The sequence below is a fragment of the Podarcis muralis genome, chromosome 6, assembly GCF_964188315.1.
Source record: "Podarcis muralis chromosome 6, rPodMur119.hap1.1, whole genome shotgun sequence".
In the NCBI taxonomy this organism is placed as follows: domain Eukaryota; kingdom Metazoa; phylum Chordata; class Lepidosauria; order Squamata; family Lacertidae; genus Podarcis; species Podarcis muralis.
The window spans coordinates 61,442,416-61,469,878 of NC_135660.1; the positions used below are offsets into that span (position 1 = coordinate 61,442,416).

The 27,463-nt window shown below is 40.4% G+C and overlaps 1 protein-coding gene across 1 annotated transcript in view; it reads left to right on the forward strand.

Annotated features, from left to right (window-relative positions):
• ADGRA1 (adhesion G protein-coupled receptor A1) overlaps positions 1-27,463 on the forward strand; it is a 305,286-nt gene that overhangs the window by 41,011 nt on the left and 236,812 nt on the right. The gene's annotated exons all lie outside the window — the stretch shown is intronic.

Sequence of the window (27,463 nt, forward strand, 5' to 3'; positions counted from 1 at the left end):
ATGAAAACTGCACTAAAGCAGTTGTGTCAATTTGGAACAAAAATAAATGAAAAGGAGGAAATGTGCATTTGCATAACCTGTTGGAATGAATGTTGGCAAATAAAAGATTTCGCTCCAGGTTATATGCTGCATGGTTAGAATTAACTATTGAGTTCCCAGTCTATTGTCTTAGCCACCCTCCCTCAACCTGGTTCTCTCCATATGTTTTGGATCCCCATACCCATTATCCTTGACAGCTGACCATGCTGGTTGAGGCTGATGGGAGTCATAGCCCAACATATCTGGATCAGAGTAGGTAAGTGTGGTGTTGGCCTTCTGAATAAATGGACCAGGCTGTGCCTAGTAGTAATAAATGACCAAGGCAGACAACTGATAGCCTCTATGGTTTTCTGCCCTGTTGTTTTCTTATATGTTTGGCTTATTCTGAAAAATCCAAGGAGACAACCATAGGTTACGAGAAACACAGAACTGGGTGGAAAACATAATCCTTGTATCAAGTTCCTTCGCCCACCTCTTCAACATGTACTGCAATTTACCTCATATACTCAAGACATCATCACATTGACAGAACCTTCAGATTTCTGCCAGTGCAACCAATGGTGTGGAATACATAAAGGAAAGCAGTTTATAACAGGAGGAAGATACTATGAGTTACAGAATGAGTTCTTCTCATTCTCCTGCAGAGACGTCTGCTGAAAAACAATTTGATGGGATTAATCATTCATCCTGTAAGTTTACAAGTATAATATAAATATAATTCATACAATTATATTGTATGAATCTAAAAAATGATGCCTGTAGTTCCAAGCTGAAGATACTTTACATGGACTTTCCAAAAACCATAATTGTAGTTGAACTTTTGGCCCCCTAAAAAAGGGAAAAGAAAACATACAGCTTATGTGCTATCCCAGAGAAGAAATAAAGATCCCATATTTGCATGTTCAACCTCTTTGAGGCTCACACAGGGCTTCAGTATAGCATGTCTGTCTGATGCATAGTTAAGCATCCCAAATTTCAAACAAAATACTTTCAGAAAACTTGACTGCTCTGACTAGCTAACAAGCTTAGGCATCTAGAGGTCTATTTAGAGAATTACATTCTACTTTAGATTCAGAGGTTGTTGCAGTAGTTGAGGAAGACCCTTTTAATTACAGAAATCAGGTGCAGTATTGATATGTATGTCTAATTTGCAGTTACAATCAGGTATAAATTGTAGTTACGAAATACCTACCAGAGTAAATACTTTCATATATTAGACGAGTGTGGAACCTCAGGCCAATGAGTTGAATGAGTTTCCTGAGCCTCTCTATTTAACCCTCTGGTTTTTGTCTAGAACAGGACACCTTTTCTCAGCCAAATGCCTTAGTGGCTCTGCTTTATGTCCTCCTATAGAGTCCCCCCCCCCCCCGGTTGGACATGTATTTGAACTGTGTGGCAATGCCTACTGCTTGTCTAGATGGGTTTGTGTGGATCCAACTATTTGGTCTCTTTCAAGAGTAACTGGATTTGTCTGGCCACCAGATGCTCAATCAAGCAACTTCCCTAAAAAGGATATAATGGCAACTAGCCAAACCCAGGGTTCAGCACTTAGTAGGAACTTTGCCCTCTGGCCATTTCTAACAGAGATGCCTAAACCCAGCGGAGAGGATACCAGCAGTTCCCACTTCCAATAAGTTGCCTGGTGGCTCCAAGTAAATTATCTGTATCTTACAATCCTGGCCCAAGCTCCTTGTTATTATGAGATCTAACACTTTTCCCATCCAATTTGAAAGACTAGGAAAATGGCAGCAGACTGACAATGCTCACTAGAAAAATTACTTCTGGTCCTCAAAAACGGCTCTCCCATCTCTTCTCCTTACTGTTATCTTGACTCGTGCCATGTTTCATCAGGGTCACTGCAAATTAAATGTGGAAAATCATTTCACTATATTTTAAGAGGTGAAAGTCTAGTAAGATTAATTGAACTACGCAGTAGCGCTAGACATTATTGATGACACCATTTCAGCACATTATGTTAAAGGAATAATATCAGTAAGGATAATGAGCGCAGTGTATCTAATAGAAATCTAACATAAAACGAATTGATGGCAACAGCCAAGTATTAAAAGGGCAACTGTGACTCATGTGACTGTGATTAGGGCCATAACTAGAAGCAGGTCTGATTTCATTAATCTAAGCATTTCTAAACTATGGGGCAGGGCTATTAGCTGGAGCACTGATTTCCACCTTCACTAAATTTGGAAGGAGAAAAAGGAAGGAAAAGGAGAGAGGAATAAGTGCAGCAATCATTTCCAAGGTTTTCTTTTCTCTCTCCCCAAGATTTTCTGAGATGTCAGAGATGGCCACAGCTAATGATGAAATATTAAACGGGGCTGATTTGTGCTAAAGGGAGAGTACTTGAATGTGTTCAAGGGAACATGTATGCTTTTATGCTGAGATTCTAATGTATTGTCAGGAAGAACTTTCTTCCCACTAAATTGGATGGTGACCATTCCTCCCGTCCCTTTTTCTTGTGCTGAATGGTAAAGCTTGCTTACATAAGGCACTTGAGTTTAATTTTCTGAATTTTGGGGGATCCAGGAGAGAAGCAAAATGAAGTGTTTGACATTCCAAAGGATGTCAAAAGTACTTGTGATCCTGTGAACAATGTAATGCATTTTAAATTTCATTAATGCAATCTATTGGCCATTTGCCGCTGTAAGCCATGGCTAATGACTTAATGGGAATATGCAGATGGGTCCAACTTTCCTCCCCTTGTGCAAACAGGAGTGTAAAACTAAAAACAGTGGTTTAGTGTTGTTTCCAAACCAGGGCTTATGGCTTATTTTGCTTCAAACAAACATTCTCTGGTTCGCCAGAAATGGCTTAGTCATGATGGCCACATGACCTGGAAGCTGTACGCCAGCTCCCTCGGCCAATAAAGCAAGATGAGCGCCGCAACCCCAGAGTCAGCCACGACTAGACCTAATGGTCAAGGGTCCCTTTACCTTTACCTACTTCAATGTGGGAACCAGCCTACTGTTTCTGCTTTAATAAATGGGTATCATATTTCTGCCATTTATAGTTCTTTTCTTTTTTTAACTGGGTAGGAGAAATGTTACAGTGCTGTTGTAACAAACAAGAAAACTACATAGCCGTCAAGAAGTATGTGTTTCTGTATGTGTGTAACTACACACACACACACATGCACATGGTGCACAATGGTGCTAGGAAGTCTTCACTCACCTGGTTTGCACAACATGCTAAGCCAAACTTTATCATCCTTTCCTTAGTGAGACTGTGGTTTCCCAGAGCAACTGCTGTACAACTCTCCAGTCTTTTTTCCTGCCATGTCAAGCCTAAGTTTGCCTTAGTGTGTTATTCAAACTGGGGCTTGTGGTTAAGGTCTCTCCTCACTAACCACGAGCTGGTAACCAAGTTTTGTTCTTGGTTATAGCTTGTGGTTTTTAGGGAGAGAGCTTAACCACCAAAACCACTCCTGTTAAAATGCTGGGCTAAACTTTGGCCTAGCTCAGGTGGTGCAACAGCAAAAAGGACTGGGGAGAAGGAAAACCTCCCTCTGCAGGATCCCGCATGCTTGTGCTGTTTCACTAAGCCAAGGTTGGCTTAGCATGTCACGTGAGCTACTGTCGTCTAATGACATTAACTATTCATTGTGAAGACTTTGGTCATCAAATGCTTCCTGCCTTCCGAATTTCTTTTTCCATTTTTCTGCTTCTCTCATGCTCATCTGAGATTCTGAGGTTTGTTTGTTATACTTAGGGGCTTAACCTCTGGTTATCATTGATCTTTCTTTAATAATGCCCATCATTCCAGTCAATATTAAACTCTACCATGTCAAAATAGTTATACTGCACTTCAAACCATATGCAGCTTCATTATTTTCCAAGGTATCTGCAACCTGTATACTCCATTTCATATGAGAAATATGTAGTCTTTGATACATTTCATCTGTAAATTTTGTTAGGAAATTTATAAGCATTAGCATTAACCCTTGGGTGGGAGATGAGGGAAATGGTGATATTTATTTGAAGCACTCATGCTCATGTAGTATTTTTTCTCCTTTTCTTTTCTTTTTTGATGGTGGGGGCAGGTGAAGAGTCATTGCCCAGTCTATTAGAAAGTAGGTTCTGTACCTTCCCCACCCTTGGATGACAGCTTGCTATTGCAGATATATCCCCCACCCCTGACCAAGTGCCAGACAAGGGGGAATGCTTCTTATGAATGTTTTATTTAGGGGGAGTGTTTGTATTTGTGTACTGTTGCTGCTTGTATGCGAGTATTTGTCCAGGTTTGTCTGGGTCTCATTGTGTAGACATGTGTGGGGGTTGCTGGTTGAGGATGCGAGACTGAGTTATGGGAGCGCTTGCAGTGTGGGCAGTGTGATTTGAGGGTGTGTGAGAATGCTGAGGTTAAATATATTGGTTTAGAATATTTTATGTAAGTGTGTTGATTGTGTAAGTGTGTGCTTGAGTGGAACTGAATGCAATGTATTACTAGCTGTAGTTCAATTAAGTTGTGTGTACAGGCGCTGGGAATTTAATTGGTTTATTTAATTGCATGATGGATTGGCATACGGTGGTTGGGAAGAGGAAGTTGTTTTCCTTTTGCCAAATTGTCAGTCCAGTTATTTAAAAGTATGGAATGTGCGCTTTGTGGCAGATTTTCATTTGTTACATTTTGTTTCCCAGTGTTTCGAAGATAAATAATTGTATCCTGCAAACTGGAGATGCAATACACTTCTGGAAAGAAACAAACTTACATGTGTGCTGTATACAAAAAAAATCATCCCTAACCGTGGGCAATATTGGATAGTTTCCAGAATATGCACATGAAAGTAGCCCTGCTTCTTTAATTTTTAAAAGAAAACCATGGTTACTTTGAATATGATCAGAATTATAAAATGTGTATATTACATGGAAGGTAAATAATATTCCATTGCCTTTTGTCTTTTGTTATGTCACATAATCAAGGCTGATTAATCTTTATGCCTTGTCATTCTGCTTCCTAGAACTTGTATGCACCTCAGCTTCTCTTTTCATTTGTAGACCTACAGTCATGTTTTATTCTTCTCAGCTATCACTATGTCTTCAAGACTGACTCTTCTCTGAATTAGTCAGCCTTGTCTGCCATGTACCTGTCCCTGCCAATCCAGTCTCTTTGTTTATCTTACCATGTCCTTCTGCCAGCTTTCTCACAGATGAATCAAACTTCTATTGCAGAGAGACATATTCTGTCATTATTAGCATGCTTTTGGAACTATATTCCTTGGTACTGGCATGACAATACATATTACATGGAATGCAAAAAAGTGGGTGCCGGTCCACTTCATCCATCAGGTGCCCTAGTTTGAGTTTTTACCATTTTACTTCACAATCTATAAAATATAAAATAATTTATATTGTTAAGAAAAAGTTTGAGTTTTTGTAAAAAAAAAAAAAAAAAAAAAGAGCTTCACAGATGACAATCTGTACAGTGCTTCATTGAACTTCATTTGAATGTCCACTCTATTTAATTATGCTTTATATTTGTAATTGTGCAAAGCAAAAAAAGAACAAAAATATTTTTGGATTAATATTGTAAGAAAGAAAACAAATATTTAAGGTACAAGCTCCAAATGTGATGCATTTTATACTATGTAACAAGCTAAATTTAAGAGGTTCTTTTTAGGTGCATGTGTGCTACTCAGAAGTGCTCCCACTGAGTTCAATGGGATTTACTCCCAGGTATATGATTGCAGCTTAACTTTTGCTTATATTTCTCCCTACCTCTTTTATTTAATGAACAGATTTCACACCAGCCATTATCATAATGCATTTTAAAGAAATGAAGTTGCCTGTATTTATAAAAATGTTCAGAGCTTGTCATGTTAAAGACCAACAAATCTTTGTTCTGGGCCTCCAGAATTCTACAATAAAACATTTAAAAACCTACAACTCATTGAAAAGCCTTTAAAACTGAAAGGCTCATCTAGCACACAGTTATATGAAAAGGCAAGTAGATTTTTCTTGCACAATGCGGATAATGCACAAGTATTATGCTATCATTTTCTGCTGCGTTTTCAAGCAGAGTTCACGCCAAGTTCACAGACTATGTAAAAGGGGTTTGTTAACTGGGGCTGCCATTCAATAGAATTGATCCTCTCTCAAGGTCAATGCAACCTTATGGCCTTCCCTGAAAATATCTGAGTTCTGAGTTTTTTAGAATCCATTGAGTTCATTGCCATCAACATGTTTACAACATGTTTCAAAACGAAAGCTAACGATAGATCACACTGATGGCTGCCTTAATGAGAATGTTTAACTGATAATGCTTTTTATTTACTAGTATAATCATTCAAATTACCATAGGTTCTTTGTTCTGTCAACCATTTAGTGAGCTTATCATCTCTCATTTGTGGAAATGTCTCTTGAGTTCTGTAGCTTCCTATTGCATGCATTTTCTTTCCCTTTCCAGGCATTGAAGGCCCTAGTTAGATGGCTGCGACAATCTCTTTATGCTTGAGTAGAAGCAGTGCTCAGCGCTGTTAACAGGAAGGAAAAAGCCCTTCAGCTTATTTGTGCCTATTGACCAGTTGGCCTATCACACATTGGCTGCTCCAGATTCACTCACTTTTCTTATGTTGTCAAATCAAATGCATGCATCCCAGAGCACAGAGGGGAAATTCCTCTTAAGGTAGCTGCTCAGATCTGTGGTTCCAATGGGAATATATTATGTATTGAAAGGGGAATGCTAGATGAAGAAGAGGGGAATGGGATTGGCCAGGGCTGAATTTATTAGCAGTTTATGGGAAAGAAGAGAATACGAAGTTGTGTGAAGAAAATGCTTCAGGAGATTTTTTAGTGATTTTATATATATATAGATATATATATCTTTCCAAATACATTATTTGCATTCAGGTCTGAATTGCTAATAAGTTTAAATGCTTGCAAATTTAGGAATAGAGGGGTTGACTGAGAAATGATGAGACATTTTAAATGCACCAGGAAACGAGATTGGCTTATACACTGGTACCTTGGTTTAAGAACAGCCCTGTTTACGAACTATTCTGTTTACGAACTCAGCAAAACCGGAAGTAGTGTCCTGGTTTGCGAACTTTACCTCGGTCTAAGAACGGAAGCTGAACAGTGGAAGGGCACCGGTGGTGGGAGGCCTCATTAGGGAAAGCGCGCCTCGGTTTAAGAATGGTTTTGGTTTAAGAACGGACTTCCGGAATGGATTAAGTTCGTAAACCGAGGTACCACTGTACTGAGAATTAATGTTGCTTCTTTAGTACTGTTCCCAAATGAAGCTATCATTGAAGCTGTATGGAAGAATATGATGGATGGAAAAGCCTTCATGTAGAATTATATCTTGAAAGAGGAAGCATTGAATTCATGCACTGAGGTTTGGTGTGTGCCAATTCTAGCATTGCTCGGTGTGATTAAGAAGTGTGGATAATAATGTAATAAATAAGGTATTTCTACGCTAGCCAGTTAGTGAGCCTATATCTGCATAGACCTAAAGTCCCACATTTTAATTTGTGTGCGGGCTTTCTAGACAGTTTCTACATATGGTGTGTTCCAATCCTGTTTTCATGCATAGTTTATATGTCAATAGGAAAAAGTGCCAGAAGTGGTGCATGCACAACAGCCTAGCACATTGGTGTAGTACAGTGAGATATGCCCATGCCTCACTTGTTTAGTTTTTTACCTTCTAGGGAATCATCAACACTCTTGAATTGCTTTTCATACCTATGGTTGTGGATGCTTTCATGTTTTCTTTAAATGCAACATGCATTTGAACAAATTAATAATGTCAGGAGGTAACTGGAAGGCCCATATGGAAGTTTTTATAGCAGATTGGATGACATCAAATGAAAAGAAACCTTCTATTAAACACAAAATGGGATTCTCCAAAGCCTGGAGGGGTGGAGGTTTGTATGGTTGACATTTTAGTTTAGGAGATGTTTGGACATAATACGAAACAAGTTTGGAAGGCAATTGAGGCTTCTAGGCCAAAGTTAAATATAGACAAAAATTGTTTCTGTGTTAAACATGGCATAGCTCTTGGGGCATGCGATTGATCCAAGGGAAAGAGAGCAAGCTTAGGAAAAGTCAAAGTTGTACCTGAAATGCCACTGCCTAATGTAATACAAGGCAGTGTATAGATTATTTTGAAGGCAGATGATACCAAACTACAACATCTATAACTTTTTCTTTAAAAGTGAAGTAAGATTTAAAAGATTCTTAACTGCATCCTCTAGAAGGCACTCAATTTGAGTGGACTCTAAGCATTTATGCCCTGTTTTATTTAAGAGTGCCAGATCCTAAAAATGGAATGTTTTCTCCATTAGTGTTGTTAAGGATGCATCCAGATTTGTGACTTTAATAACTCTACCTAAAGGTCACCATGCATATGATCCCATTGATCTGGTGATGATTCCTGACATTTACATGATTACACAAATACAAGGGATTAACATGTTACAAATGTCATTTCTGCGATCCAATATTATGAATGGATATTAACACACATTTGTGGGAGTTTTTTGTGTGACAATCGACAGAAGATTTTTTTTAAATGGAAAAAAACAGGTGTAATATTTGCAAAGCAAATGATAACTAATTTGGAGAAGTGACAATTTAATTTTCAAGAAGATAAATTATTTGTAGAAAGGTTTCTGGACATGAGTTAGTGAACTTGTAAATGTTCAGTGTTTCTGAAACATGATTTATATATTTTAAAAACTAGGTATTGGGATAATGTGTGACTTATCCCTAGGTAACTGTATCATAAAGGGAACAGTAGTCCAACCCTGGAAGATCTCTAAGCAAGCTGAAAGCCCACAGATTAGATGTGTCTTTTGACAGTTCTGGCTAAAGTAATAGGGAGGAATGCATTAGGTGAATATGATGATACTACAGATCTCTTATAGGGTTAAATCTCCATACTTGGTCTCAGGTGAAATTATTTGGTAGCCCCCAACTTCATTCCCTTCACCATGTCTTATAAATTATGAAGGAAGTTAAGAGACCACATGCATTGGACCTTGCTGACCTAGATGGAAGGAAAGACTTTCCAGTCATCAGACATGTGTGCTGTGTAATATGGAATGAATTGATAAATGAGGACAGCACTAACGGATTGAGGGAAGATTTAATGGCATGCATTCGTTTCAAACTCTGAGAAGCAAATGAATGAAGGAAAATAGAAATTTGTGAAGTTCATGTGCATATAAAGATCAGTTTTGCTTTGGTAACCAGCCAGCAACCCTGTGGGTTTTTATTTACAGAGAACTGGCTAATTACCCAGCAAACCACAGATATTCCAAAATATTAATACTTCAGAGGTTTTTTTTTTATAGCATTTTTTTTTTAAAAAAAAATCTAACAATTTTGACATTGCTTTGTTTCTGTAGCTACATTACAACCATACATTTTGTCATGGCCACATGTGGCCACCTCTCTCCCCTTGCTTTCCAATACTGTGATTGCTGGTTTTGCATCTTACTGCATGGGAGCAAGAGAGTTTGTACCTAACGGGAGGCCGTAGCTCAATGGTGAAGTTTGTGCCTTTCGGTGAAGAAGGTCCTGGCCCAGAATAGCGATCTTGCAGTTCCTATACCATATTCAAATTGTAGGTGTGACCATAGGGGGAGTGGGTGGAGCAACGTGTGCCACTTTGTATGGCATGCTATATTTCAGTGACACAAAAGCCAGATGTTTATGCACCCACTTTCCTCCCATCTCCCCATCCATGCAAGTACAAAGCATTATCACAGTCGAAGGACACATTTCAGCCAGGCTAAAGCACCCAAGGATGAGGGGGATGTGGACTGAGGAGTGTGCATTTGGGAGAGTCCCATGGGCCAAATAGGGAGGACCTCTGACCTGATAGAGGTACATATAATTAGATATGAGAAGGAGAAAGGAGATTATCCTCTTGCAACCCTAGAACTCAGGGTTATCCCATCATTGTCAGTATATTCAGGACCAGGCAAAGCTTACTGAACTTCCTTTGACAAACTTTGGTGATCGACACTGGTTTGGATGGCTTAAGAAAACCATGAAAGATGGGTGTATCAGTAGTTATTAGCCAGGACAGCTAACTGAAACAGTCATGTTCAGAAGAATGAATGATGAACCTTGTGCCCTCCAGATGTTGGTCTGTAATTCCCCTCATTCCTGACAATTGGTCATGCTGGCCAGCACTGAAGATATAAGCATAATGCTGAATGTTGCATTTTCTCTAATAAATTATCAGATTTTTTTTTGTATTGTCATTGAGTTATTTGTGAACCAAAGGAAAGGAAACTGCCTTATACTGAGACAGACCATTGATCCATCTAGCTCAGCTTTGTTTACACTGACTGTCACTGGCTGTTCAGGTTTTCAGACAGGGACTCTTTCCCAGCCCTGCCCAGAGATGTTGGGGATTAAACCTGGTACCCTCTTCATACTCTACCTGTGATCTATAGCCCTTCCCCCAAAGGGTGATGTTGGGCACCACACAGACACTCATCCTAATGGCATTAACTGCAAGACTGCTCTTCCATACTTGGACCTTGGACTTCTCCTTTGAAAAATATTTCTCCTCAGTACGAGAATCTACCAGTTTAATACACACAAGCCAATGCACTTCTTATACATAAATTTTTAAAGAATATATTATTTATATCTCCATTAAAAAGGACTTAATGTCCCTTCCACTGATAAATGGTGCAATCTGCCATTTTGTTCTGCTATGCAGAATGCAATTCTGTAATGCACGACTGCACAGTATTGGAAAAAAGTAAATGGGAAAGAATGCCATAAAATAGTTTTAAATAACATATTTTTCAGCGGCAGAACTTTGTAACAATGATGGATTTCTATAAAGCTGGCACAAAGGTAGCGGCTATGTTTGTTTATTTCTAAAGGATAACTATATCAGTAAAAGACTAATACAAGATTCGGTGTGCTGTTCTTCCTTTTTCTCAATAAAAAATGTTCCTCAGAACTCCTTCTTTTTGACCCCTTGCCCAATCTATTTTCCTTCTGATTTACAGTGCTGAATCATGAGTATAGTACCATTCTCTCGAAAGTATGCTCTGCACGCCTTAGGATTTTTCACTTCGGCCAAATAAAAATGATATCGCAAAGCTGGCACTGAAAAGTATTAGCTAAAAACCCCCCACTAGCCTTCATGGTTTCATGGAAAAGTTGGTAGAACTTGCCATTTTAAAAAGTAGGTTCAGGTTTTTCAAAACAACAACACACATCCCAATACTTGTGGGGTGCAGCTCAAAACATAGTAGCTAATATGATTGTGAGGAGGAGCTGCTGGGATGACTCCCAAAGCCACTTCAGCAATGGTCAGCACTGGAAGTGTTGGTGTCAGTTGAGTGCAGGTACCTAGACCCACCTCCTGCCAACTTAGTAGTTTGAAAACATGTCAAAGTGCAAGTAGATAAATAGGTACCGCTCCGGCGGGAAGGTAAACAGCGTTTCCGTGCGCTGCTCTGGTTTGCCAGAAGCGGCTTAGTCCTGCTGGCCACATGACCCGGAAGCTGTACAAAAGCTCCCTCGGCCAATAAAGTGAGATGAGCGCCGCAACCCCAGAGTTGGCCACGACTGGACCTAATGGTCAGGGGTCCCTTTACCTTTACCTTTACCTTTACCTAGACCCAAAGTTATGGGCAGAAATGGGAATTGTCAGGCAAGCAGTGGCATACTGAACCTTTTGCAAGGCTTAAACCTGATTTATTTATTAATTAAATTTCTATACCGCCTGTCACAGGGTGGTTTAGAATATAAAAATGCAGACAATGCACAACATAACAACAAACGAAACAATAACCCACCTCCAACCTGTTGTTGTTGTGTTTTTTTTAAAAAAACCCCATAAATTGTTTAATTAGCCAGATGCCTGGGAGAAGAGGAATGTTTTGGCCTGGTGTCTAAAGATAGGTAATCAGGGCGCCAGGCGAGCCTCCCTGGGGAGAACGTTTCACAAGTGAGGAGCCACCACAGAAAAAGTCCATTCTTATGTTTCCATCCTCCAGAGCTCTCGTGGAGGGGGCACACAAAGAAGATAATGGCAGGCTTAAAAAGTGTAACCTGCAGTTTGTGCAGCTCTCGATGAATAACACCAGGCTGCTTGAATACTGTTACAGGAGGGAGTGTCCAGTGGGCATGATCCTGGAATACGATTCAATCTGGACTGGGACCATTTGTAGAGTACTTTATAAACATTAGAACAGCCACATTGCCTTGTGGGGAAACCTGCCAGGGGCTGGATGTTGGAGGTGGCTGGGTACAGAGGCAAAAATTTGGGTAGGACAATGGATGGGACTCTTACTTTTGTAAGAAGGTTGTGGGAGGTTTCTTTCTACAACCAATATGCTCATCACCTCTGTGTAGGCAAGCAAGATACATTAGCGCAACTAAAAGGCCCCATTCCATTCAGGACAAAATACTTGGTGAGTGCACAGAGCAGGATGTGTGGCCTGGGAGAATCTCAAAGGCTAGACAGAAGCCCTTGGAGTGTCGCATTTGGCCCTTAGGCGTGAGATTCGCTACCGCTGTGTAAGAGATGGTGTATTGTTGTAAAAATGGCAGAAGGTGTGACCAGCATAGTGGTGGTGAATTTATTTTTAAAATTGTGACATGCTATATGGATAGTCTGATTTAATAAATAACAGAATTGTTCTGACTCATGCAAAATACTAAATATACTGGAGATGGCCTGGTAAACATAACAGTTGTTTGAGTGCTCTGCACCCCAATACTGGAAGAGCAATCTTTTTGTAACTTCTTCAGTTGAAATTCTGTATCATGTTAATTTACTATGAAACCACGCTATAGTCACGGATGGGTCATGGTCCTGTTTTCCAATAAGTAACATGTCTAACAGTTTTTCTTGGAAGCGTTATGAGTATTAAATATTCTCAATCACACGGGCTAGATTTTTCAAATCCTTGCAGTATACTTGTGTTAGTTTGATAGTATCTCACCTTATGCTTGCAAGTGTTTTATGAATAAAATAATTACAGTGATGTAGAATACATAATATTTAGACTGAAATGGCTTGTGTCAAATGGGCCTTGAACACAATGTGTGGTTATTGTAGTACATTATATAGGAAAGCAAAAAATATAGTATTGTACTCTTAAATAGTAACAAATTAGGGCTTTGATGTGTTACAGCACACAAGTAGTTTGCTCCATAACTGAGCTGGAGATTTGGCATCTCTGTAGTAAAGAATACCACAACATTTTATAACTAAAATATGTTTATTTCCATTTTTTAGCTCTTGGCTCTTGTAGCCGGAGGCTCCTTTAACACATGAGTAATCTTTCTCTCCAGAATTAGTCTTTCTGATATAGGGTGCTATCATTTTGCCACTTGGATTTTTCCCTATCAGATAGGTTAAATTTATAGAATCCATGCACATATGATAAATTATCTAGAATATTAGTTGATTTATTTGTTAATATTTCAGCAACAAATTCACCTTGCTGGATTAAGAGATCTTTTGCATTTTCTTTGTCTAGAGAGCAAGTCATCTTCTCAAATAAGGACAGCAGATGAGGGTAGTATGGTGTTTTTATGTGCTTTACATTCCACAGGTAATTTCCTCTTATAACTAAGTACTCTTTCCTTAAATCATTGTGGCTTTGTGTGCCATGCTCTATTTTAGTTTGAAGTAAAGCAACAATGCAATGTAAGTTGATGAAAAGGTTATTAAAGGCCGAAACATTTATCTATTTGAAAGTTAGGTTTACTTACCCATATCTGCTTTATCGGTCATTGTAATGAAGGTTAATGTTGCCCTAAAGCTATAAATACACGTTCAATAAAAGCAACTCTATTGTAGAGTTGATACAATGAAAAACAGCATAGACATGAAATAGTAAGTATGAAAAATGGGGGGGTTGTGGGTTGGTAGAAAACAAGAACAAAAGGCTTACAGCATAGAAGAGGAAAATAGAGATGAACAAGGATTTGTTTAATAACTGAGTTAATTTATCTGTGTTGTTGGACTATCTGTGAGTATTCCAGTAAAGTAGTACTGTATTCAATTTCTGTTACAATGTTTTAGCATTAGGTCAGTGTACAGACTAGCATTGTTTTAGAGACAGCAGCACATTAACCCACCGAGCTGTAAAATCTCCAGAAGGTTCAACAGAATAGACATTTCATCATCTGGGCCATCTGGAAAACTGTGGTCAGGGAGCCTGAGATTCTTCATTAAAACCTCTAAATCCACAAACAGAAATCCACACTTTGTGTTTGGAATAGGTTATGCAAATAAATGTGCTCCTATTACGTATTTTAATTTTGATCAGATAAGGGTGGGGAGAAAGTGAACTTTAGATACCGGTTTTTGCATCACGCTTAGGAAGGTTGGAACCTGAAACAGCTTAAACGCTAGGAATTTAAGGGCAGAAGAAAAGGATATTTGGATTAGATACAGGGAGGGCTGATATCCTTGGTGAATAAAGTATCTTTGCATATTATTTGATTCCTTGCCTAAGAAATTGTGCACACATGGGGTTGTATTGAATGCTGCACAAATGAAGTTCTGCTTGTCCAATGGGATTTCCCCTTTCTCTCCTCCTCCTGCATGCCCCCTAAATCTGCTGTGATATATCCTCCAATTGTCTGGAGCTGATTTTGAGGGTACATAGTGAGAAGAATTGATGCTTTTGAATTATGGTGCTGGAGGAGACTCTTGAGAGTCCCATGGACTGCAAGAAGATCAGACCTATCCATTCTGAAGGAAATCAGCCCTGAGTGCTGAGGCTCCAATACTTTGGCCACCTCATGAGAAGAGAAGACTCCCTGGAAAAGAGCCTGATGTTGGGAAAGATTGAGGGCACAAGGAGAAGGGGACGACAGAGGAAGAGATGGTTGGACAGTGTTCTCGAAGCTACCAGCATGAGTTTGACCAAACTGCGGGAGGCAGTGGAAGACAGGAGTGCCTGGCGTGCTCTGGTCCATGGGGTCACGAAGAGTAGGACACGACTAAATGACTAAACAACAGCAAGTGAGCTGTAGGGAAGAAACCAGGGAAGTTCCAGGGCTTTTTTTCCAGGGGAAACTCACAGGATCTCAGTTCCCACACCTCTCAGGCGGGAAGGTAAATGGTGTTTCGATGCGCTCTGGCTTCCATCATGGTGTCCCGTGGTGCTAGAAGTGGTTTAGTAATGCTGGCCACATGACTCGGAAAACCTGTCTGCAGACAAACACTGGTTCCCTTGGCCTGAAAGCAGAGATGAGCACCACACCCCATAGTCAAATTCGGCTGAACCGTCCAGGGGTCCTTTACCTTTTACAATGAAACACATACATTGAAAGATATCAACTGCCTTTCAGCTGCCAATGCAAAAGAAGCTGCTTTCTCCTATAACAACTGGCATTTTATTTTCCAGTTCAGAAACCTATATCTATCTATTTGGTATACAGTGGTACCTCGGTTTAAGTACTTAATTCGTTCTTAACCTGAAACTGTTCTTAACCTGAAGCACCACTTTAGCTAATGGGGCCTCCCGCTGCCGCGGCGCCGCCGGAGCACGATTTCTGTTCTCATCCTGAAGCAAAGTTCTTAACCTGAAGCACTATTTCTGCGTTAGCGGAGTCTGTAACCTGAAGTGTATGTAACCTGAAGCGTATGTAACCTGAGGTACCACTGTATTGGATGCAGAATGAATAGGGCTATAACCACCCATGTCTTCCCACCATTATGGAGGATATAGGATTAAAAATACAAAAACAAATTGTTTCCATCAACATCAATAATTTCCTCTCTACTATTTCACCCCTAGTTTAACAAATGGGATTATAGGACAATTGGACAACTGGCATGAAGGAGGGTTTGGGAAATTTGCCAGTTGGATTAGCAACTATCAGATAAAGTCCATAAATCAAATGAAGGAAGGTTTAGACAATATAGAATTTATATTAAATGAATATTTTCAAATATGAATTTTTTTTAAAAATGGTTGCCAACTCATAGGAAAAGATTGAGACAACTACATAACTTTGAAAAACTGATATGGCAAAAAATAATAATCCTCCAAATATATAAAATTAGTGTTCAAATGGGAGATATGTCAGAGATGACTTTAATCCCAAGTGATAAGTGGAAATATATATGTGGGAATATTACTAAATATATTACATAATCATCACTGATAGATAATTCTATTAATCAGTCAACCATATGGTATTTAACACAATCTTGAATACCTAGAATGTTAGATGGGAAGCAACAGATTCTGGAAATGAGGAACAAATAGAGCAGATTTTATCTGCTGTCAGTAGAAGCGTTCTGAGGCTAAATGTACTGCTATGAAATTGCATCTAATGTAAGCAACATTTTGAAGCATTCAGTCCAGTTATACCCCAAAGTATATATATTAACCAATTTCAAGGATGTGATTCCCAAAGGCAGAGAGAAATTATTATTTAAAGTGATTCTAATGGCAAGGATTTTATATGCAAAATACTGTGGGAGGAACATCTCAGTTTAAGGGAATGGTTCAGTACATTGTGAGAACTGGCAACTCTTGGTAAAATCACCTGTATGCCTTGGGTTTGGCAAGGGAAAAAGAAAATGAATAGATTCCAGCAAAAATCGACAATGTTTAAAAATCTGTGGAACAGCAAACCGAGAAAGGATAGTTACAATCCTTTCACAATTTTATGAGAACAAATGAGCACGATTCTTCTTTAACATATGGGTTATATAAATAAACAAAAAGGTTCATTAAATACCTTATTCCTCTTAACTATATTAAGAATGCTGACCCTTTCCCTATTTTATTTATGGATATTTATATCTTTAATTATAATATTAATAATGATTTAAGTGCATAGGTTTACTCATAACATGTGGTGCTATTAGTGTTAATTTTGTAGGTGGTTTTCTCTCTCTTTTTAACTGTCAGTATTGTTCCAATATATAAATAATTTGCAGGGGGGAAAGGAATAGAATGGCTCTGGGCAATTGTTGAAATCTCAAGTGAGTAAAAGCATGCCTATTTGATAAAAAATTGAGATCAGAAAGATGTTTCATATTCATAATTTACATTTGCTGCACCATGTGACAGCAGTCTTTGGACAGAAAAGGAGAGCTTTGGGTGAGTATAAATCTCTCCAACTGATATTTTAACTGGTGCTTTGGCAAGCATAAGAAAATATCTCAAGGAAAGCTAAGTGTATTTTTCAAATGAATTGTCTTTTACACTGCCAGCTTTTCTCTTGTTGCTAGGAAGATTGCTCCTGTAGACAGAGATTCAGCAGCACCCCCTCCCGTCTACCTTTAAAATTTAATGTAATAACTAATAATACACAAATATGTCCTCATTATAATTTGTAATGAACTGATTTAACAACAGGTGTGCTGTTGAAGACAGATTATTTTCAATGTTAGATTTTGTATTGTTTCAAAATTAGAATAAGCTCTCCGTTTGCAGGCTTCTGTAACTGCTGGGGGTATATTTTAACATTAAATACAGTACATTAAAAATTGTAGTGTTCTCTATCCTTCCTGAATAGGGTCAGGTTTTAATAATGTATTGAGTGTTTGAATTTGATAGACTGAGAGCTGAACAAATGTGTTCTTTTCAAAGAGCACAAACAGAGAACAAATACCCCATATAATGGCAGGACTAAACTTGTTCTATTTTGTGGCCTGCCTTCTACAAACGATGTTTCCTGATTTTTGCCAAAACTCGTTGTCTTAGCTTTCTCACAGGTTTGATAAAAAAATAATAATCTAAGAGGTCTAAGCAGGAGAGGTAGTGTCTGTGGTAGCAGTGACGGACCTTGATGTCTCAAATTTCAGCAGTGCCTTGGGCAATGCCAAAACCGGGTGCCCCTTCTCCTCATGTTCCATTGGATGTCATAGTTGTGGCGCCCATTGCGGCAACCCCGAGGCTCGGCAACCTTTGGTGGTGGATTCTATGCCAGCTCCAGGCTAGCACAACAAAGTGCCCCAGATTACCTCCTTCTCTAGAAGCTGGGCCAGTTTTGAATCCAGCATTTCCATCACTTTGCCCGTTCCACCCTAAAACACTCTGTTGGGGTGCATTATGTTGGCTATTGCTGAAATTAGCCTGTGTTCCATCACAATTTTGGCCAGGTGAAGCCAGACAGAGGTACACCTCCAGCAAATGCTATCCTGTCTCCGAAGAAGCATGTCTAGGGAGTTGGCATTGCTCAGTCCTTCATAGAAGTCTTTCAGTGCAGTTAATAATCTGCAACTCCTTAAACGGAGATACAAAATTAAAATTTTATAGTCTGCATATATCAACAATAACAGTAATGTGTTGGTTTCAACCTGTGCCAACAAATATACCGGTATCTTATCTATCATAATGTTGCACTATATTTCACAGGCTCAAGGTGTGCTTTGATTAAAAAGGTAGAACTGAAAGAGGTAAAATAAATATCAATAGTCAATGACCGTTACTTCCCAGCAGATTAAGCCCTGGTGGTTAAATGTCACTACAAGTCTATGAAACTGTTTTAGACTGAATTGTATGCACTGCCTGATGGCAGGTCTTGAAAGTTTCCTTCTCGGCTGTACTTTGAGATGGCAGGAACTTGAACCTGGGATCTTTTGCATGTAAAGCAGGGATGGGGAACTTCTGGCCAATGCAGTCCTGCAGGCCCTTCTGTCTGGCCCTTTAGACTCCCTCCAGACAACAGATTCCCTCCCAAGCTACACTCCTCAAAATCCTTGCATTGCGCCCTCCTTGAGTGATTCCATCAGGCTGGAATGAGTCCTTGAACTCTGCTAATGCCTGGGTGGAGTATAGAGAGTATAGTGCATGGGTGTCTAGAAACTAGCCAAGAAACTGCACAAAGGTATAATTCACATTTGTTGCTGCTCTGCCCACTTTACCTCTGAACCCCAGAAGGTTGCCCAACAGATGTGTCCCTCAGGCTGAAAATGATTCCCAGCCCTGATGTAATATTAGTGAACTTCAAGACTTGGGCATAATTGAACCAGCAAATGGATGATGTTCCATGGTTCCAGGACTCTCAACCTCTAAATGCTTGTGACATTTTAAAAAGCGTCCTTTTTGTTAAATGGGCATCTAAATAAGTGCTCTTTTTCTTTGGTCAAGTTGCAACTCTGTATTTATATTTATAGGTGAAGTGAGAATTGAGGACAAAGGTGGTTTTCCCAGTGTGCAAGTTCAAGTACAGAGGGATTGCCATAGGCAATAGTTCTCACCTTCCATTTGATAGCTATTATAGGAGACTGGAGCATTACCAGTTTCTCCATCCAGCACACTCTCATCTGGGATTTACTTCAGCTTCCCATGCACCAGGGAGAGGAAAGAGATTTCCTTTGGGCCCTGCGATGCTCCCCTTCCCACACACAGCTGTGTTTATGCTGGGAAGCATCATGCCCTAAGTATAGATCATGCCGGTATTATGTGCTCTTAGTGGCCTAACCTTGTTAGGAGGCAAGCCACTACATTTTGCATGAGTGGCAGCCTCCCTCCAAAGAGTCCTGCATAAATCACATAACTGTCAGCAACTCATACAAGGCTCTTACTGACAATGAATTCTTAGGAAGGAGCTTATTACAGTGTTACATTATCTGCTATTACTCAAGGAAACATTACTCATTCTTAAGTAAAGATTTGTATAACCACCATTATAGGGTTTCCCCCCACTTCTAATTTCTCCCAGCAGCCCCAGAGCAACCCGCCAATCCAGAAGGTAGCATAATGCCACATTTGAGTCACTATTCATTGGTTGTGCTGTGTGGGGGATTACAAAATAGAAGGTGGCCTGTAATTTAGAAATTGTTAGAGTATTCTGGCAATGCACTATATCATGGCATGCTTTGGCTAGGTTTTACTGTTACTCAGTCACGCTAGTTGGTCCTTAAAGAAATTGCACATATTGTGTATTTTTAAAACCTTGAGCAAATAAATGGAACTCAGTGTGTTTAATATTGACTAGGCAAAACAGCACGGCACCACAGAGTCATATATTATGCCAGCTGCAGTTGCTGGCACACAACCTAATTCAGCCATCAAACTGTAACTAAGGTTAATAGTGGCAACAGTACTGAGCTAGGCAGCTGCTGCTGTCTGTGGATATTTGTCACATGTCAGTAGATTGCCTTTTAAATGTCTTGAAATGCCAGAAAGCTTGGTTGTTTGACAATGTCCCCATAGAATTATTTTGGCCAGGTTGCATTCCAGGTTTGTGAGAGTGCCAGCGTTCCAGTCTCCTTTGGTGAACTCTCTTGTATTTTCCTGTACCCTGCCTATGTGAAGAGCATGCTGTGCGATTCAGAAGGCAGGCAACCCTTAACTTTGCGAGGCTTTCTCAGTATACATTCCCTGTATACTGGATAGCTCAGCTGGGTAGAGCATGGTGCTGATAACACCAAGGTTGCAGGTTCAATCCCTGTATGGGACAGCTGCATATTCCTTCATTCTAGGGGGTTTGACTATATGCTCCTCAGGGTCTCTTCCAACTCTCTGATTCCATTAATTCTTGGTAAAATGTTTATTTTCATTGGAATTTCTAGATTTGGATGCACTATGCTTCTGATTACTGGTTGCTGGAGGACAAACAATGGGAGATGGCTTTTTTCTGCCTTCATGCCTCGCTTAGGGAATTCCTGGAAATATCAGACTGAGCACTGTTGAAAAGAGTATGCTAGACTAAATGGCCCTTTGTTCTGATTCAGCAAAGCCATTCTTTTTGCTATCCTAAACCAAAGGGTTTCCACACAGAAAGGATGTACTGCTGCTGCTGTTTTGTCGAACTGTAGACTATGCAGTACTAATCATTCCGAATGGGTTGAATTCATCAGTGTGTTGAATTAATCATTGAGTTGGGTTGTCAAGATCTGAATTACAACCCTGTTGTAGGTTTGAAGCTTTATATACTACTGTTGGTCTTTCCTGCAGATAAATATTTTATTTTATCTATATATCAGAGCTTAAAAGGATCAGCATGGCATGCACATGCAGGGGGGGGGGGATTAGCCCTTCCTCTTTCCACCTCATGCTGCTGCTGTGGATTCCAAGGCAGCCAAGGATTCACTGGATTCTAAGCAGCCTCATTAATCTGACAGCATCTCCTCCCCTCCAGAAATATGGGCCCTAAATGATCAAACCCCTAGAGCTGGGCTGGCATAGTTTATTCCTTCATGTAGAATGCAGTGGCAGAGAGGAAAGTGTGTGTGTGTGTGGGGGGGAGATGAACAGCAATAAAAAGTATGGAAAAGTTGCCCTCCTACCCTAGTCAGCAGGATTTAGTAAGAGGCAGGAGCTCTGCCACTAAATCTCCCCTCCCCATTCCCGGTAGCATTGCTCTGCACTGTCAAAAAGAATAGCTAAATGCAGCAAATGTATGCCAGTAAACGCACACTGCTTCTGATAGCTAAAATGGCATGTTGGGAAAGGACAGGTCTTCTGAGCTTCTTTATATTTCTACTGGAGATTATTATTAATTTAAACAAATGGGTGGCAGCCATGGGGAAAGGCTCCCCCCCCCCCCCCGATGAGCTGCTAAGAAGAGCCAGAATCAAGAAGTCAAATAAGTTCTACTTATTTAGATGGTTGAAGCCCTACGGCAACCTTGTGAGTCATACCTGGCTCCCTAGGGAAAGCAGTCATGCCCAAAACAAATAAGCAGAGTGGTCTAGAAAAGTGTATTCCTCTCTTTGCCCCAGCCCCATCCTTTCCAGTTTACAATGATGCAGGGCATATTGCTAAAGCTCCCTCTTGTGTCTTACTCCGTAATATCAAACTAAATATACATTTATTACTACTTTGCATTATGGTGCAACAACAGAAAGAATTCTCTCCTTCTTCACCCCTTATACTGTCATTTGTTTAGGAATAGCAGGAGTGAGGATAGCTTCCTCTCCATCCCTGCAGCAGCTGGGGCCTAACCTAGTTTCGTAGCAAAGCTTCTCCCACTGGTTATGTACTGTAATGGCAAGCAAAGTGAACGCTAGCAGTCATCAATGGAAAATGCTACCTAGTGTTAAAAGTGTCAGACAAGGACCAGGGAGACCCAGGTTCGAATTATTATTCAGCCATGAAACTCATTTGGTGACATTGCGGCAGTCACATACACATTATGTATGCTCTGTCTTTTGTCTTGTTTAAGGATAATATTTGTAAGCCACCCTGGAAACGGGTGGCTTACAAATATTTCCATACTTTTCATGTTGGTAACACACTTTTTAGACACGCATCATTTCACGACATAGTAATTCAGTTTTACTAGCAAATCAGAGATTTAACTAACCCCGTTCCAGCCCCAGAAGGAGTGCTGGGAGCATTTGCGCGACACACTGCAGCTGACACACTAACATGTCACGACTCACACTTTGGAAAGCTCTGCCCTAGAGTATAAATTCATACAGCTGGTAAACTTCATAAATAAATTTTGAGGATAAAATGGGTAAGGGGAAACTGTGTGCAGTGTCCTGAGCTGTTTTGGGATAGGGGCAGAATAAACATGTAATAAAATAGATCATTTGTTATATTGTTTCAAATGAATGTCGTTGTTTCACAATAAAAGCTAATTTGTTTTTGTAATTAGCATCTGTATCAAATGTGTTAATTATCTTGGTTCTCATAATGTTAATACTTTAATATTTGACCATTAACTGACTACTTCACCAATATCTGATTGGTCAATTAACCAGATCCTTTTTGACTGGTTAGATGTCTAACCCTAAGTACTACTATTTCCTTTAAAACTTGCACACAGACCTTTCTGATCAAGGTGCAGTGGAGATAAATACTGGGACATCTAAACCATGTAAGTTGCCTCTACTTCCCTCTGTTTCTTTTCTTGTTAATGATAGATGTGTTTAATTTCCCTGGGGCCCATTTTCTCTGTTGATTCACCAGGGAATTGCATGCACATATCCCATTAAATTTAATTGGCACTGGGAAAGAACCTATTGGCTTGGTTTTAAACTGATCTAACTAATGGGGAGTGAACTGCTAAGGAATACAAATATGAAAAAGGAGGAAGGAGCAGATGTAGTGTCTTGAATCCAGTATTACCTACTTTTCTATTCCAAGTCTTAAAACTATTTCTCAGTTCCTTGAATGAGTTAGTTGTTCTGTAGGAAACCAACCAACCAACCAACCAACCAACCAACCAACCAACCAAGAACCCAGGATCAACTCCACAAGAATAGCTGTTCCAAAACTCAGAGGTTAACTTTCCCTGGAAACCTGGTTTAGAAGAAATGAAAGATAAAAAAATACACAAGGTTCAATAGATGACTCAGTACACAATACTAGCAGAAATAGTGTGCCTCTACCCATCTGCAACCCATAGATCCCAGATGAATGGTGGTGTCCAAGAACACCTGATTCCTAAACGGTGTCCGCTGGCTTACCAGTATTCCATATGTATTCATGTACATAATGAAATGGACTGTAGCCTCTGAATTTGTGCCAATCCAACATAAATACATTGGTCTTTAAGGTGCTACAGGGACTATGATATTCTTAAAAAATGATGTGGAGAAGAATTGCTATCTCTGCAGTGAATGAAAGTTCTGAATATGTTGAGTGTGAAGCCATATGTTCTATATTTGTAAGGTATTTGGAGGCATGCTCCACGGTAGAGGAGCATGAGGTGAGACAGGTATTGAGGATGGCGAACCCGAGGAAGGCGGCTGGACCTGATGGCATCACTGGAAAGGTGTTGAAGGGCTGTGCGGATCAGCTGGCGAGGGTCTTTACTAAGATCTTCAACAAGTCCTTACACCAGTCTATTGTCCCACCCTGCCTGAAGTCGTCAACTATTGTCCCTCTGCCTAAAAAATCCACAATCAGTAGTTTGAATGACTACAGACCAGTTGCACTGACTCCAATCATCATGAAGTGTTTTGAGAAACTGGTGCGCCGTCACATTATTTCCTGTCTTCCATCAACTTTTGACAACTACCAGTTTGCATACAGGGCAAATAGATCCACAGAAGACGCTATCACCACTACTCTCCATGCTGCTCTGTCCCATCTGGAGCAGCCGGGGAGTTATGTGAGGCTGCTGTTTGTGGATTTTAGCTCTGCTTTTAACACTATCCTCCCCCATAGACTGGTGTCCAAGCTAGAGGCGATTGGACTCTCCAACTCCACCTGTCTCTGGGTTTTGGATTTTTTGTCAGAACGTTCTCAGAGGGTTAGAGTAGGGTCACATATGTCCACAGCCCTTAGCCTTAACACCGGCTCACCACAGGGTTGTGTGTTGAGTCCCCTGCTCTATGCTCTCTATACGTATGACTGTACAGCCATCTATTCCAGCAACAAAATCATCAAGTTTGCTGATGACACTACGGTGGTAGGGCTCATTTCAGGAGGGGATGAGTCCGCCTATCGGGACGAGGTGGAGCGGCTCTGTGTTTGGTGTGGAGAGAACAATCTGGCTCTTAATACGGCTAAGACCAAGGAATTGGTGGTGGATTACAGGAAAAAAAAGGCGGACATTCAGCCCTTGTATATCAATGGGGAACGGGTGGAGAGGGTGGCGGAATTCAGGTTTTTGGGAGTAACTATCGATCAGGGCATGACTTGGAGCACAAATACCACTGCTCTGGTGAAGAAGGCCCAGCAGAGAATTTATTTCCTCAGACTTTTAAAGAAGAACAATCTGAGTGAGAGACTGCTGGTGTCCTTCTACCGAGGCTCCATAGAGAGCATTCTTACATACTGTATTTGTGCTTGGTTCTCCAGTTGTACAGCTAGGGAGAGGAAGGTGCTCCAGAAGGTCATAACCACAGCCCAAAGGATTATTGGTCATCCTCTCCCATCTTTGGAAGAACTGTACGGTTCCCGTTGTCTTAGGAAAGCAAACAACATCCTGCAGGATTCATCTCACCCGGGATACAGTCTGTTTGCACTACTGCCTTCTGGCAGGAGATATAGAAACATCAAGTCAAGGACAAATAGACTGAAAAACAGTTTCTATCCAAGAGCTGTGGCCTTTTTGAATGCTGTAACTCGATAGTGTGACCTGGGAGTTTGATGGGTGTGGGTGTGGGTGTGGCTGGAATGTGGTTTGTTTGGTTGTTGTGGTTGTTTTGCTTTTGTTGTTTTTAAGGGATGGCATCCAATTTCGTTGCACTTGTGCAATGTTGCACTTGTGTAATGACAATAAAGAATCTAAAAAAAAAAAAAAAAAAAAAAATAGGCATAATATGGAATAGCCGCAGTCTGGTTATCTTGCAATTAAGTAATAATAATAACTTCCCTTGGGTGATGGCATGATGAGGACTGTGTGGTTAGAAGTGGAGTTAACTCCGCTAACCTAGAAATAGTGCTTCAGGTTAAGAACTTTGTTTCAGGATGAGAACAGAAATCGTGCTCCAGCAGCGCGGCAGCAGCAGGAGGCCCCATTAGCTAAAGTGGTGCTTCAAGTTAAGAGCAGTTTCAGGTTAAGAACAGACCTGCCGAATGAATTAAGTACTTAACCCGAGGTACCACTGTACTTTTCTTCCTGATGAAACACTCAGTTAGGAATTTCCTCCTCAGGATAACACCATGCATATGATGAAGTTGGTTGTAGTCCACAGAAGCTTATTTCATAATAAATGCGTTAGCCTTCAAGAAGCCATAAGACTTGTACTTATTGTTACTCATTAGGAAGTAATGAATGACTGCAGTTCCCAGTTAATTGCACTTTCAATGGCACACATGGGGTTGACTCTGAAAAATGTGTGGAAAAAGTAGGAAACTGAATCAGAATTAGGAGTTCAAGGTTCAAATTAGACTAACAAGTGATCAGAATTAATATTATGGCATGCAGCATAATTTCTAATACTTAGAACATGTCATATGTGCAATAAACATAGATATATAGAATTGAAATATTATCTATGACAGATTGTTTTGATTTGTGTTGAATTGCCCAAATAGTATTACAGAGGGGTTTAGCAGATTTAATTTACAAATGGGCTGTGGTGTGAAAGTGTCTTTGTAAGACCTATTCTGCTTAATTCAATGCAATCTCCTTTTAAAGTTTTAAGTGAAATTATAGTGATAATAAACTTTTTCTGGTTACAAAGCAGTGTAAATGGTCTCTGGCGTTGTAAGGCTGGATTGTCATTTCCCCCCTGTTTTTAGTGTTGTATAGAACAATCACTTTACAGTTATTTGTACTAAGTTCACAGAAAACCCTTGCCAAAGAATTTTGGCTGGGTCGACCTACCTATGAGGTGAGGTGAGGCGGTCGCCTCAGGTGGCAGAGCCTGATGAGCTCACCACCCTTGCCTCTGCTGCCATGGGCGTGCCCTGCCATGGATGCTCCCACTGCCCCCACTGTCATGGTTGTGTCCTGTTGCTGCTACACCACTGCTAGGCACAGCAGGGCATTTTGCCTCAAGCAGCAAATCGTTCTGGGCCAGCCTCCAAATTTCCGGTTCAGTTTGTAGGCAAAGTCACTGGGGGCATGTAATTGTAGGGTTCGCAGAATCCGTAAATGTAAAAAGATGTTAGGGTTTGAGCCTAAAGTGGGTCTTTAAACAGGCTACAACCATAACCAGCTACCCCTGCAGTCTAGCCTTAGTGGCGAAAAAAGCCATTTATCAATTGCTTTGAATCACAACTGAGGTAAGCTTGTTCAGGCAACTGCAGGCAATTCTTGTTTTGTGTGGGGCTTTTTGTTTCAGACCCCCACACGCATCAGCAGGACACGTAAAGCGATCTGCCCCTTCCCACCCCCATTCTGCCCTTTTGGTGATCTTTTAGGGTCACTTCTGGTTTCTGCAGTGTGTATGTGTGTGTGTGTGTGTATGTGTATATGCAGTCGTTCGCCAATCAGACACTCATAAATCAGTCATTGCCTCTCTCTCTCTCTCTCTCTCTCTCTCTGTGTGTGTGTGTGTGTGTGTATATATATACTGTTCTGTAGAACATATTAAAAGCAGTGTGCAAATTCATTTACTTTGGCAGTGTCTTGCTTCCTGTTCCAAATGCATTGCCACAGGTGTGTGTGTGTGCGAGAAAGAAAGAAAGAAAGAAACTTTATTTAAGGCTTATGAGTATTCAGGTCAGACTGCAGTTACAGATTGCCAGAAATGTGACTAAGAGTTCAAGAATGACATCGGGGTCCAAGACTGCCCCCCTTAAAGGCAATGGACTGTGGGAGAGGGGCTGTCCAACCCCTCAAGCCCTTCCCTTCGGACAGTGTCCTCACACTTCTTCTCCTCTGACTAATCTGGTCACAACTCCTACCCCAAACCAGTTGAGATCGCAGGACTCATGGCAGTCAATTTTTAAGTGATGGGAATGCATTCTCCTGCACTATATGATAATGTAGCAGCAGGAAAAGTGTAGGTGGGAACTGTCAAAGTGATTCAACATTTGTCATGTAACAGTGAGCCCCCAGTTTGCTCTTCCATCCCAAAACCTGCCAGTTATGATTGTTCTTTTGGTCCCCCTGAAGTTCCCAACCTTACTATTTAAAGCTCAACCTTAAAATTT